The sequence below is a fragment of the Anolis carolinensis genome, chromosome 1 (assembly GCF_035594765.1).
Source record: "Anolis carolinensis isolate JA03-04 chromosome 1, rAnoCar3.1.pri, whole genome shotgun sequence".
Lineage (NCBI taxonomy): Eukaryota > Metazoa > Chordata > Lepidosauria > Squamata > Dactyloidae > Anolis > Anolis carolinensis.
Window position 1 is genome coordinate 17,704,661 of NC_085841.1, and position 15,527 is coordinate 17,720,187.

A 15,527-nucleotide genomic window follows, 5' to 3' on the forward strand; every position below is an offset into this window, starting at 1 on the left:
GGCTTCCAAGGGAACAAGCCCGAGGACATAATGTGCCGCACCACCTCACTATGGCAGCACCCATCACTGCAAACAATCAGATCCACACTCTGCTACTTTGCAACATTTCCGTTCTTTGGTCGGGCGAGGATGCCAGGCTTAGGTGGCAAATCAATTTGCGACTTGTTGTCGGCAAAGCCTCCTAGCCGGTTTCATTGACATCAGCAGCCATAATTTATGAACAGTGTGGTGGTAAAAGACCTGAATCAGCTTAATGTACTATAAGTAGGACATTGTCATGGCAACAAGATGCGGAAGGTTTGCTACTATTTATGTATGGGTTTGGTTTCTTCCCCACCAGCCGCCGTTGCTGAACCTTAACACAAATAGATGTAGAAATATCTGGTGAGGGACACGATTCTTCCCATCCCACCCTTCCAAATATCTTTAAATAAATATACATTTATGGGTGTCTGGATGCTTAAATCAGGTTGCAGCTATTTGCAAACTGGGCCATAAAGGCAGCAAATAGAAATTGCAATTTCAACGTAACAGCTCAGAAACCCAAAAGTCTTGGTTCTGAATTTATGCCTAGATATTAGTGTGGATTAATCAGCGTGTGGTCTGTTTTCAAAGCTAACCTGCGTTACCTGTCTTCTAAGGTTTTTTTGCTCACCAATATAGAAAGGTAATAAATTGCACAGTAAAATTACTAATTTTTCTGAAGATAGAAACATTGCTATCACAATATAGAGCACAGCTTCTTAAACTCTGGGTCCCTCCAAGCCCAAATAAGCTCAATGTTGGAGTCAAGCAAAATTTGGAAACACAAAAACATTTTGGAATGCCACCCATTTACACAAATGTGTTAGTAATAATATGCAGTGTTTGCACTGGACTCTGCAGGAAATGCTTCAGCTGTACTCCACAAAAAGGAATATCAGCCTGTTTAGCAAGCCTTGCAAATGCCAGTTCATGGTCAGTAAATGTTTATCTATTTTATGTGCCTACAAACCTGGGATCATATACAAATTTCTCGGGTGGAAAGGGGTCACAAGTGTTGTGGTAATCTCTGAGCGGTTAGACTCAATTTAACCCTCTCTGGGGGAGATTCCACCAAAATCAGTAGAGTAGGTAAAGCAAAGCTTTCAAATGCAACAGTTACTTACACGGGGCGAGCAAGAGAAGCCTTTGTCTATTTAGGATTGCAATGGACTGCAGAGTCTCAATAAAAGTTCAAAAAGTATTTATTCAGGTAAAAAGAAATCCATTGTAGATAGAAAGGCTTGGGAGCTATCTAGTCTACTCTAGACTGGTTTCTAAGGAAAAATGACAAACATCTAAATAGTTACATGTTGCCAGGAGAGATGGCAAGATGCTTCTTGTTAGCTAGAAGAACAAAGGGAGAAGAAGACTTAGAAAGGGGCGACTGACCACATGGTCGTGCCTTTTATTGGGGCAATAAACATTCCAATGGATAGGAAGTTAGTATCCCTAAAGAGTCACATTTCTACTAACTTCAAAGTAAGGGATGTGACGTAAACAGGATAGAGTGAAACACAGTAAAGCCTGTCTAGGCATGCTTTGGAAACAGGGAAAGGATTCCCTCAATCTAACTCTATCATCTATCTAACTACATCTAGACTTGAGTAGTTCAGGATGATTCCCAACAATAAGTAGGAAAGTTTAAGAAGCCCTGGTATAGAGCACTGAATAATCGTAACACTGGAATTGTGAAGAGCCAAGATCGTGTAGCGTTTGAGTGATGGATTAGAGGTTTTATTACACAAGGTAAGCAAACTAGCATTGTAGCTGGACCTTTGATAATGATCCCTAATGATCAAAGTGGTATGCATCCTGATGTCAGTCTCCTTTCCCTTGCCCCGTGATTCTCCTATCCCACTTCTGTGCTAGCATTTGGCATTGAAGTGAGGTCAGGTGTCAGGATTCTTCTCCACTTCCCCCTCTCAGTTGCTATTCCTAAGCTTGCTATTTTATACTTTTTCCTTATTTTTAGATGCTATAATTGCACAATTATTATATTGTGCCTCTTTTTCTTATTTTTAGATGCTATAATTGCGCAAATGCACTTAAATAAATAAAATTAAGGTACAGCAGTAATTCAGGAAGCAGGGATTATGAGAGTGTGAGGAAGTACAATTACAGGACCGCAAATTGGCACAACTGTACTAAAAGAGAGAGGTGTGATATTGAGGGTGCTATCAAGGATGACACTGTAGTAGAATAGTGGGTCCATGCGATAAAGTCCTAGGACTTTGAAGGATCAGGGTTTGAATCCCTGATCAGTCATGGGATCCCACTGGGTGACTTTGGGCAAGTCACATTCCCTTAGCATTACAGGAAGGCAATAGCAAACACCCCGATTGATTCTCGCTATGAATCCTCATGATGGACTCACTTTTGTTGTTTACCTTCAATATGTTTCTGATTTATAAAGACCCTAAGGCAGGGATCCCCAAACTAAGGCTCATGGGCCAGATGTAACCCTCCAAGGTCCTTTACCCACTTTAAACTTTAGACTTAGGGTCGTCGTAAGTCTGAAACGACTTGAAGGCACACTACAACAACAATACTAACTAACTTGACTCTCTCATCAGCCAAAGCAGTCTCATAGTTCCCATTGAAATACTGGTAAATTTATGTTGTTTAAAATTGTTCTTCATTTTAAATATTGTATTGTTCTTTAATTTTTTTTGCACTACAAATAAGGTATGTGCAGTATGCATAGGAATTTGTTCTTTTTTTCTGTAGTCCGTCTGTCCCCCCCACCCTCCACACAGCCATATAACCCAGAATATCAAGGCAGAATAACCCACATTATCTGTTTTGAAGTAGAATATTTGACTCCACACTGCCATTTACTTCTTTATTTATTTACTGTATTTATACACCACTTTTCACACCCCTGGGGGAGGACTCAAAGCTGTTTACAACATAGTAAAGGAAGGTAAAGGTTTCCCCAGCATTAAGTCTAGTTGTGTCCCAAAGCACAAAGTGGTGTCCGACTCTGAGGATTGGTGCTCATCTCCATTTCCATAGGTAAAAGGTAAAGGTTTCCCCTGACGTTAAGTTGAGTCGTGACCAATTCTGGAGATTGGTGCTCATCTCCATTTCTAAACCGAAGAGCCAGCGTTGTCCATAGACACCTCCAAGGTTATGTGGCCGGCATGACTGCATGGAGCACCGTTACCTTCCCGCCAGAGTGGTACCTATTGATCTACTCACATTGGCATGTTTTCGAACTGCTAGGTTGGCAGGAACTATGGCTAACAGCGGGCGCACATTCCGCTCCCGGGATTTGAACCTGGGACCTTTTGGTCCGCAAGTTCAGCAGGTCAGCGCTTTAACACACTGTGCCACCAGGGGCCCTCCATTTCCATAGGGTTTGATATTATTCATGGTTTCCTGTTTCCATTGTAAGTTCTATCCCATCTAGATGAGTAGGTTTTGCTATATTTGCTTCTTTGCACCTGATGTGGAGTCCCACCTGCATTCGTTTGGAATCTTCAAATACACAACACTGATTCCTTGAAAGCCCTCCCTTCAACAACTAGTCATTTCCCCAAAACCCTGTTTTTGCCCATCGGATTGATTGATTGATTTTATCTTCCACCTTTGTTTTGTCAGGGACCCAAGGTGTCTATCTAGGAACTGATCCTATGTCCCTTAGACCTGAGAGACTGTGGATCATGGGAACTACATCTCCATCTGTGGAAACGTCCCAAATGGCAATTAAAACGCTCCTGAAGTGTAGTCCATTTTATGGTTACCCCAAGGTAAATCTAAGGTCTCTTCAGCACAGCTGAATAAAATCCCACATTATCTGCTTTGAACTGGGTTCCACCTCCTTCACAAGTGTGGTTGGTGGGGACGAGAGACAGGGCCTTCTTAGTGGTGACTCCATTGCTCTGGAAATCTCTCTCCAGTGAGATTAGATCAGCGCCCTCCCTCTTGGCCTTCAGAAAGAAAACAAAGACATGGTTGCTGGACCTAGCTTTTGGCCAGTAAAGTAATGCAGTGCAAGAAATAAATAGGGAATGTGTGCAATTTACAATTTGGAATGACTTTGGTTTGCAACATTGGATCATGTGATTTTAATGTTTATACTACCATGTTTTAATGCTATTTCCTAATGTTTAAATGTGGCTTATGTTTTATGTTTAATGGTTTTCATGATTTTAACTTATAAATTATATGTTTATTGTGTTGGGAAATCATCCTGGACTACTCAAGTCCAAATGTAGTTAGATAGATGATAGAGTTAGATTGAGGGAATCCTTTCCCTGTTTCCAAAGCATGCCTAGACAGGCTTTACTGTGTTTCACTCTATCCTGTTTACGTCACGTCCCTTACTTTGAAGTTGGTAGAAATGTGAATCTTTAGGGACACTAACTTCCAATTGGTCAGAGTGTCTTTTATGGCCCCAATAAACTGGACCATGAGGTTGGAACCATTTTGGTTCTCTTTTTTCTCCCTTTGTTCTTCAAACTAACAAGCAGCATCCTGCCATCTCTCCTGGCAAGATGTAACTATGTAGATGTTTGTTATTTTTCCTTACTTATTTTTCCTTAGAATCCAGTCTATAGTAATCTAGACAGCTCCCAAGGCTTTCTATCTACAATGGAGTTCTTTTTACCTGAATAAATACTTTTTGAACTTTTATTGAGACTCTGCAGTCCATTGCAATCCTAAAAAGGCTTCTCTTGCTCGCCAGTGTAAGTAACTGTTGCATTTGAAAGCTTTGCTTTTGCTACTCTGCTGATTTTGGTGGAATCTCCCCCAGAGAGGGTTAAATTGAGATCTAGCGGAGAACCAATTACTGAGAGAATGTGCATAGGATTAGTTGCGTGTGGGATCCATCCATCTTACAAAAGTATTATTACAATTTTACGTAATACACACAGACTTGAAAGTGAAGAGCTTACTCTTAAATCTATCACGGCTGAGTTGAAATCGGAATATCTCGAAAGAAATGGATCTGATTCCAAAAATAATATGCAATCTGAATCTCAGTCAAAAAGCATGGCTCTGAAAGCTGGGCACAAATTTAAACTCAAGAATAAAGTGATTTGTAATCTCTGCCAAAAGGCAGGACATTTGCAAAGGGACTGCTGGTTTGCTAAAAACAATCAAACTAGTTCTACAGCTTCTCACAGCAGGAGTCAAGGATCAAAGCCTAGGGTTTTCAATACCCAGGTCAGAAGACAAAGCCAGTCCTTTGCCAGTGAAAATGCAAATGAGAGATTAGGTCAGCACACCTCTGCAAAGCATGCAAATTTGGTGTTACCAAGTGACACAGCTGAGTCAGAAGGAATTAATGATTTCTTTGGAAGTCTTGCATTACATGTGACCAATAAGCTTGTTAATGAAAAGGATATCTTATTAGATTCTGGAGCGACGGACCATTATTTTTGTCATTTGGATTATTTTATTGAAATCGAGAAAGAAAAATCTACTGTGAAAGGAATTGGATGTCAAAAAGTTAATTGTACAGGGCTAGGCAAAGTGAATCTTGCATGTGCAGACTCTGGGATCAATCTAACTCTCAGCAATGTTTACTACAGTAAAGACATTGGAACTAATTTGATTTCTGTGGCAAAGCTGATGCGTCATGGATGTAAAATTGTTTTTGAGAATGGACTATGTAAAGTGCTGAAAGATGGAAAACTTGTTTTAAAGGCTGAGGAATATCATGGGATATTCAAAGTTATGTTTGAGCCAAAGTTTTCAGGATTAGCCTTACCAGAATGTGAGAAACGAAATTGTGCTCGTTTATGGCATGAAAGATTTGGTCATGCAAATGAGAAATATGTCTGGAGTGCAAAAGAAGTATGTAGAGATATGGAAGTAAATTCATGTTGTAAGGAGATATGTGAAACTTGTATAAAGGCCAAGGCATGTGCTCCAAATGTTCCAAAAGACAAAGAGTTTGAAGCGCAACGCCCTCTGCAGGTCATATCCAGTGATGTATGTGGCCCCATGTCTACATCATTGGGGGGGTCTTTGTACTTTGTGGTTTTCAAAGATTCGTTTTCTGGATATACCAAAGTGTATTTCATGAAGCACAAAAACGAATTATTTAACAAATTAAAGGAATATTTGGCCATGGTTGAGAATCAATTTCAAAGGATGCCAGAAATTCTGAGGACAGACAACGGAGGAGAATTTTGCAATAAAGCAGTGGATGATCTATTGAGGAAATATGGGATTAGACGCCAATATTCTCTTCCCTATTTTCCACATCAGAATGGCATTGCAGAAAGAAAGAATAGAAGTTTGATTATAATGGCAAAATCCATGATTTATCATGCAGGAATTCAGCGTAAATTCTGGGCTGAGGCCATTAATACTGCTTGTTATTTGCAAAATAGAATGCCCAATGCAAAAAGTCATGTAACCCCATATGAATTGTGGTTTGGTCATTCTCCAAGTGTAAAGCATTTGCGTGTGTTTGGATCCAAAGCCTATGTGTACATCCCAAGAGAAAAGCGAAATGGGAAGTTTGATTGCAGCTCTAAAGAATGCCTACTGGTTGGTTATTCTGATGAACATAAATCTTACCGACTTTATGATCCAGAAAAGAATATAATTTTTGTAGGAAAGACGGTTTACATAGATGAAAGAGTTGGAAGAAATTTACAGCCTCCTGTTGATGAGCCTTTGTTAAGAAATGACTCTGATGACTTAACATGCGGTCTGCAGAGTGGAAATGAGCCAATTGCGCCATCTGCTGGAAAAGTCCTGCCATCGCTGGTCAGAAGGGCTGATCAAAGAAATGAGCCAACGCCACCCAGTGGAGAGACCCTGACATCTGAGGTCGAAGGACCCGATGAAAGGATTGACCCACATAGTGGCATGGCAGAGGAACATCAATGGCACCCTCAAGGACCAGATGAAAGTGCAGAGACACCCGATGGACAAAATGAGCAATTACCACGCAGATCTCAAAGGACAAATTGTGGGGTCCCTCCCCAGAGATTTGCTTATCTTACCAATGAAGCTGAACTACAGGAACCATCATCCTGGAATCAGATGCTGAAGTTTCCAGAGGATGAAAAAGAAAAATGGCTTACTGCTGCATCAGATGAAATAGAGTCATTACATAAAAACAAGACATGGACACTTGTACCACCACCAGAAAATAGGAATGTAGTTGGCTGTAAATGGATTTTCAAACTGAAACGTGATGAAAATGGACAGATACAGCGATACAAAGCCAGACTTGTAGCTAAGGGCTACTCACAACAATATGGAGAGGATTATGATGAAGTTTTTGCACCTGTTGTAAAACACACCACCTTGAGGACATTGCTTGCAATTGCAGCCTCTAGAAAAATGAATGTTGAACACCTTGACGTTGCTACAGCTTTTCTTCATGGCGAATTAGAAGAAGAGATATTTATGCAACAACCACCTGGATTTGAAGACAAGGCACACAAAGGATATGTATGCAAATTGCAACGATCTCTCTATGGTTTAAAACAAGCAGCAAAATGCTGGAATCAGAAATTAAATCAAATGTTAATTGAGAAGGGGTTTGCACAAGGGAAAGCTGATCCTTGCCTTTATTCTAGATTCAAAAACAACAGATGGACATATGTTCTAGCCTATGTAGATGACATAGTGTGTTGCTTTCAACAGAAATCTGACTTTGATGATCTTGTACAACATTTGAGCCGTACCGTTGAAATCAAACAACTTGGCAATTTGAGTCATTATTTGGGAATACAGGTTGAAAGAGAAGAAGATGGGAGCTTTCTCCTGAATCAGAGACAAAAGATTATTGACTTGCTAAAACATCTTGGACTCTTAGAAGCAAATACAGTGACTACACCCATGGAAGTGAACTATTGGAAAAACACTTCAGAAAGTGAACCATTGAGTGACAACACCTTGTATCGAGAGGCAATTGGGAAAATGTTGTACATCTCTCGAATCACAAGACCAGATATTTCAGCAGCGGTTGGGATACTATGCAGGAAGACTAGTAAACCAACCAAATATGACTTAATTGCAATCAAAAGAGCTGCTAGATACCTAAAAGGCACACTGAACTTCAAATTGAGACTACAAGCCACCAGCAACCCTACACTGACAGGGTATGTGGATGCTGACTGGGCCAATGATATTACAGATCGCAAGTCTACCAGCGGCTATCTATTCTTCTACGGAGATGCACTGATAGACTGGACAACACAGAAACAAAAAGTAGTAGCTTCATCTTCAACAGAAGCAGAATATGTTTCCGCATCAGAAGCGTGCAAACAATTGAAATGGCTACATATGATGTTATTTGATTTTGGAATCGAAGAACCAACACCAATACAAGTTTTTGAGGACAATCAAGGTTGTCTGAAGTATACTCAAACAGAGAAGATCAGTGCATTGCTCAAGCACATTGACACAAGATACCACATCGTGAAGAATGCACACGAAGAAGGATTTATGAGGTTGGAGTTTTGCAGATCTGAAGACATGATTGCCGACATTCTGACAAAACCCCTGCCTAGACATGCTCATGATAAGTTGAAGAAGATGTTGAACCTGATGGACATGAGCAGCCCAGGCTGAAGAAGGGGATTGTTGGGAAATCATCCTGGACTACTCAAGTCCAAATGTAGTTAGATAGATGATAGAGTTAGATTGAGGGAATCCTTTCCCTGTTTCCAAAGCATGCCTAGACAGGCTTTACTGTGTTTCACTCTATCCTGTTTACGTCACGTCCCTTACTTTGAAGTTGGTAGAAATGTGAATCTTTAGGGACACTAACTTCCAATTGGTCAGAGTGTCTTTTATGGCCCCAATAAACTGGACCATGAGGTTGGAACCATTTTGGTTCTCTTTTTTCTCCCTTTGTTCTTCAAACTAACAAGCAGCATCCTGCCATCTCTCCTGGCAAGATGTAACTATGTAGATGTTTGTTATTTTTCCTTACTTATTTTTCCTTAGAATCCAGTCTATAGTAATCTAGACAGCTCCCAAGGCTTTCTATCTACAATGGAGTTCTTTTTACCTGAATAAATACTTTTTGAACTTTTATTGAGACTCTGCAGTCCATTGCAATCCTAAAAAGGCTTCTCTTGCTCGCCAGTGTAAGTAACTGTTGCATTTGAAAGCTTTGCTTTTGCTACTCTGCTGATTTTGGTGGAATCTCCCCCAGAGAGGGTTAAATTGAGTCTAACCGCTCAGAGATTACCACAACATATTGTTTAGATATTATGAGTGGGTTTTTATATGTATGTTTGGCATTGAATTTTGCCATTGATATGTTGTAAACATATGTTTACAACATATTAATGTTGCATCAGAGCCCCTAGTGGTGCAGTGGGTTAAACCGCTGAGCTGAACTTGCTGACCGAAAAGTTGGCGGTTTGAATCCGGGAGTGGAGTGAGCTCCTGCGGTTAGCCCCAGCTTCTGCCAACCTAGCAGTTCAAAAACATGCAAATGTGAGTAGATCAATAGGTACTGCTTTGGAGGGAATGCAACAGTGCTCTATGCAGACATGCCAGCCACATGACCTTGGAGGTGTCTACCGACAATGCCAGCTCTTCATCTTAGAAATGGAGATGAGCACCAACCATCAGAGTCGGACACAACTAGACTTTACCTTTACCTTATTCTTGAATAAACGTTGGCCTCTTCTACACTGCCATATAATCCAGATTATCAAATCAGATAATCCACATTATCTGCTTTGAACTGGATTATATGAGTCTACACTGCCATATAATCCAGTTCAAAGTAGATAACCTGGATTTTATATGGCAGTGTGGAAGGGGCTGCAGGCTGTACAAAACCCACATTATCTGCTTTGAACTGACAGTGTAGACTAAGATAATCCACTTCAAATCAAATAATGTGGATTTTCTGCTTTGATAACCTGGATTATCTGGCAGTGTGGAAAGAGCCTCAGTTATATTATAAAATTGCACCACAGCTAAAGGCTTTCGAGTTTGTAATGATTATCATCTCCAAATGAATGCTTGCCATCTAGTGGAAAAGTTAACAATAACAAGTTGAAATAATATAGGCCCCTTTTAAACTGCCAAACAATCCAGATTAATAAAGCAGATAATCTGTATTATCTGCTTTAAATTTGATAATATCAGTCTACACTGCCATATAATTTAGTTCAAAGCAGATAATCTGGATTTTATATGGTAGTGTAGAAGGGCCCACACACAATCTTATCTGAAATGGGAACAGAAGAATTTGGAGGGTTTTTTAAAACATTTTGGATATTTGCATATATGTGCATAAAGATATATTAGATATGGGATCCAAGTCTGTCCAATGAATTTATTTATGTTTCATATAGATCTTGTACACATAGTCTGAAAGTAATTTTATGGAACATTTTTAATATTCTGTGCATGGAAGAAAGTCTATGTAAACTGAACTTCAGAAAACAAAGGTGTCTCTATCACAACTACATGTGTAGAAACTTTCAGAGTATTTTGGATTTCTCAATTCCGGATGAGTGATGTTCAATCTGTACTAATACATCATCATCATCGGTTTCAGAGGCTCCTTCTACACTGCCATACAAAATGGCAGTGGACTCATATAATGCAGTTCAAAACAAATAATGTGGATTATCTGCTTCGATAATCTGAATTATATGGCAGTGTAGAAGGGGCCTAAATGTCTTTCTATTGTCCCTTTCCCATCCACACACCTTCAAGTAGTCACTTTTTGGAGCTACTGCTTTCAGTATCTTTCAGCCAGTATGATCACTCTCTTCTCCAAGCAACATATATACACAAATTCTTATCAGGACATGTGGGTAAGAGGGTTCCTTTTAATTCCTTTGTCTTTTTAAAAAGCAAAATACCAGCCATGGCATTGCAATGTTTGTACACAACTAAAGCAAGCACAATGTGGCGGAGAAGCTTCAGCAGTGGCCTATGACTCTGAAGACCAAGGTTTGAATCCCTGCTCAGCCATGAAACCTACTGAGTGACCTTGGGTGAGTCATAGTGCCCTTCCACACAGCCATATAACCCAACATATCAAGGCAGATAATCCACAATATCTGCTTTGAACTGGGTTATCTGAGTCCACACTGCCATATGTGGATTTTATACTGCTGTGTGGAAGGGGCCCTGTTCTCCACCTCAGAGGAAGGCAATGGTAAACCTCTTCTGAACACATCTTGCCCTGTAATCGGTACGCCTGAGGATTGCCATAGGCTGGAAATTATTTGAAGGCTGTTACAACCACAACAAACCAAGCACAGGTGGATAGCAGAACTGACTGGACAAATATGTCAGCACACCACAGTTCTTGTAGTTATTGAATGTGGAAAGGAAAATAACACCATGATGTTCTTTGTTTTTGTAAAAATGTTGTTGTGTTTATTAGAGAAAGACAAGTATGGTTATCTCTGGAATTTGCATGTCATCTCTACAAATAATAATAATAATTGGGTGTCATGCCAAAAGATCTCAGCCGGCATTTGGAAACAATAGACATTGACAAAATTACGATCTGCCAACTGCAAAAGGCCACCCTACTGGGATCTGCGCGCATCATCCGAAAATACATCACACAATCCTAGACACTTGGGAAGTGTTCGACTTGTGATTTTGTGAAACGAAATCCAGCATGTCTATTTTGTTTGCTGTGTCATAATAAAATAATAATAATAATAATAAAACCCTTGCAGCCCAGGAGCAAGCCATCAGAACAAATGAAATTAAGGCCAAGATCAAAAAATCAGCTGATGACCCAAAATGCAGACTGTGCAAGGAAACCGACGAAACCATTGATCATATCCTTAGCTGCTGTAAGAAAATTGCACAGACAGACCTCAAACTGAGGCACAACTATGTGGCCCCAATGATTCATTGGAACTTATGCCTCAAGTACCACCTCCCAGCAGCAAAGAACTGGTGGGATCACAAACCTGCAAAAGTATTGGAAAATGAGCACGCAAAGATACTGTGGGACTTCCGAATCCAGACTGACAAAGTTCTGGAACACAACACACCAGACATCACAGTTGTGGAAAAGAAAAAGGTTTGGATCATTGATGTCGCCATCCCAGGTGACAGTCTCATTGACGAAAAACAACAGGAAAAACTCAGCCACTATCAGGACCTCAAAATTGAACTTCAAAGACTCTGGCAGAAACCAGTGCAGGTGGTCCCGGTGGTGATGGGCACATTGGGTGCCGTGCCAAAAGATCTCAGTCAGCATTTGGAAACAATAGACATTGGCAAAATTACGATCTGCCAACTGCAAAAGGCCACCCTACAGGGATATGCGCACATCATCTGAAAATACATCACACAGTCCTAAACACTTGGGAAGTGTTCAACTTGTGATTTTGTGAAACAAAATCCAGCATATCTATCTTGTTTGCTGTGTCATAATAAAATAATAATAATAATGTTCGCCTTGTGATTTTGTGATATGAAATCCAGCATGTCTATCTTGTTTGCTGTGTCATACAATATAATAATAATAATAATAATAATAATAATAATAATAATAATAATAATAATATATACACCTAATAATAAAAGTGAAAAATTTGTATTTATGTATGTGGCGGAGGTGTCTACTGACACACAGTCTCCCACCTCCACAAGCAACTATAGCTCTCACTGATCAGGCCCTTCCTCCAAGGAACATTGCAGGTTATAGTGAGCGCCATGAACATGTAATCCAAACCCTGCCAGTGTCCTCCACAAACGCCATTCTGCCCCCCACACAAGTGAAGGTGTTCATGTGGGGACCACTTCATCCTACGTGTCCCGTTTTCCTCCAGAATGCACATCCCAGGGTGCCTTATTTGCATGACCCCCCCCAACTGCCTCTCCCTTAACCCTTTCCTATGGCACACAGCAAACAGAGCAATTGATCAGCAACTGAACATACCAGAGAGGTCTGGGGGGAAATTGACCATGATATATAGGAGTTGTACTTGGCCTACATCCACAGAGCACTGTGAACCCCACCAACGATGGCTCTGCACCACACTTGCCACGGATGATGGGACTTGCAGCAACTTCACCAATACTGTACTGTGATCCTCACCAACAATGGACTGGGACCAAACTTGGCACAGAGAAGCCCTATGACCAACTGAACATACTACAGGGGTTAGTGGAAATGGACCTTCATACTGGGAGTTCACCCTTATCCAGAGAGCACTGAACCCAGCTGACGTCAGATCTGGACCAAACCTGGCACACAGACCCAACAAGGCCAGCTGTGAATACTGCCAGGGTTTGGTGGTGATTGCCCTGGTAATCTGGGATTCATAGTTCACCCATATCCAGTCAGCACTGAACCCAGTCAATGACGGATCTGGACCAAACTTCACTGATATTATCTAACATCCCAAAACAAACAATGCCTTCTTTCAATAACCTGGACAACGCTGGGTCCCCAAGCTAGTGTTTAATAAAATGAGCAACATCTTGGGTGGGAGGGGTCTTTTGGAGCAAAGAACATTGGGGTGACTGGCTGAGCATTTGATTTTTAAAAGACTGCTGTGTATTAGAGTCCACAAGTTAAGATGGGATGAGGATGATGAAGATGGGTTAGAGATAGGAGCTTTGGCGGAAATACAGGACATGGGTGAACTAACCTTTTGTTGAAAGAACAAAGAGGACAACCTACAAAGAGAACAGACTGGACACAGTTCAAAGAATACATGGAAAAATGTAAGGAAGAGACTTAAAAAAAATGAGGACCAGAAATGGAAGCAAGATGACAACCAGGACAACAAGAATATAAGACTATGAAAGACACGAATCCCGCGGCGGTAAGGATGAAAGACCAACTCATCCCCATCTCCCCTTGTTCCCTACTTTTATATCCCCTAGCTTTGTCCTATCTTGACCCCTCCTTACTCTCCCTAATCCTTCCCTTACTTTTCCATCCCCCATATCCCTTCACTATCCCCCCCTTATTTTATGTAAACCTTTTGAAAACTTTAATAAAAATATTTTTTTTAAAAAAAGAGATAGGAGCTTTGGAGAAGGGGCAGTGAAGTGTGGAGTAAGAGATGAGAGAGTGAAAGTGTTTGAGGTTAGGGTGCATCTATGCTATAGAATAAATGCAGTTTGACATCACTTTAACTGCCATGGCTCAATGCTGTAGAATCATGGGAGTTGTAGTTTTACAAGCCTTCTTGCCAAATAGTTCTACGGCCTTACCAAACTATAACTCCCACGATTCTACAGCACTGAGCCATGACAGTTAAAGTGATGTCAAGCTGCATTAATTCTACAACGTAGCTGTAGTTAAGTTTGTCTTACCTCACTGCCATGGCTCCATCTATGGAGTTCTGAGATTTGCAGTTTCAAGAGGGCAATTTAGGATTCTCTGCCTGAGATTGCTAATATTTCACCAAATGACAAACTCCAGAATCCCACAGACTGCAGCCGAGGCAGTTAGAGTGGAATCATAAGGTGGGTATTTTAATTATTGCTGTGAGTTTTCCGGGCTGTATGACCATATTCTAGAAGCATTCTCTCCTGACATTTTGCCCACATCTATGGCAGGCATCCTCAGAGGTTGTGAGGTCTGTTGGAAACTGGGCAAGTGGGGTTTATAAATGTGTGGAATGTTCAGTGTGAGGGAAAGAACTCTTGTCTGCCTGGGGCAAGTGTGAATGTTACAATTGGCCAGTATGATTAGCATCGAATGGCATTGCAGCTTCAAAGCCTGGCTGTTTTTTGCCTGGGGAAGGAATCTTTTGTTGGGAGGTGATAGCTGGCCTTGATTGTTTCTTGTCTTGAATTCCCCTGTCTTCTGAGTGTTTTTCATTTACTGTCCTGATTTTAGAGGTTTTTTAATACTGGTAGCCAGATTTTGTTCATTTTCATGATTTCTTCCTTTCTGTCAAAATTGTCCACATGTGGATTTCAATGGCTGGAAAACTCACAGCAACCCAGTGATTCCAGCCATGAAAGCCTTCGACAACACACTGGGTATTTTAATGTTTAATAACAGAAATTGTTTCTTTTCAATTTCTATATCTATATTTTAATGTGTTCACATTGTCTGTAATTAGCATTGTTTTATACTTATTGTCAGCCACCCTGAGTCTCTCTATTGCAAGATAGATGGGATAAAATTAAAGTAAATTAACACATTAATACTATGAAAGAGCCCTTAGTGGGATTTGTCAGAGTCAGTTAGGATTTGGATGAGCAAAATATGAAGCCTTGAAATTATGTAAGCTTAAGCTTACATCCACCAAGTAATCTTTAACTGTGTGTTGGGCTTCTGCTTAAATTACACATGCTTCTGAGAACACTGTTGTTGTGTGCCTTCAAGTCATTTCTACCTATGGTGACCCTAACAAATTACAAGTAATGCAAATTACTGCATAAAATGTTTCTGCTACTGGAGATTGACATTGAATGCTCCAGAATAAATGAAATGCTAACTGCTTATTTAAAGAAAATAAACAAACCTGAAAACAGTCACAAAAATAGGAACCAACAACAATACAGGCTGATTTTGGATTTTATTATCCAGTATTCCAAAATCTAAATCTGTCTAC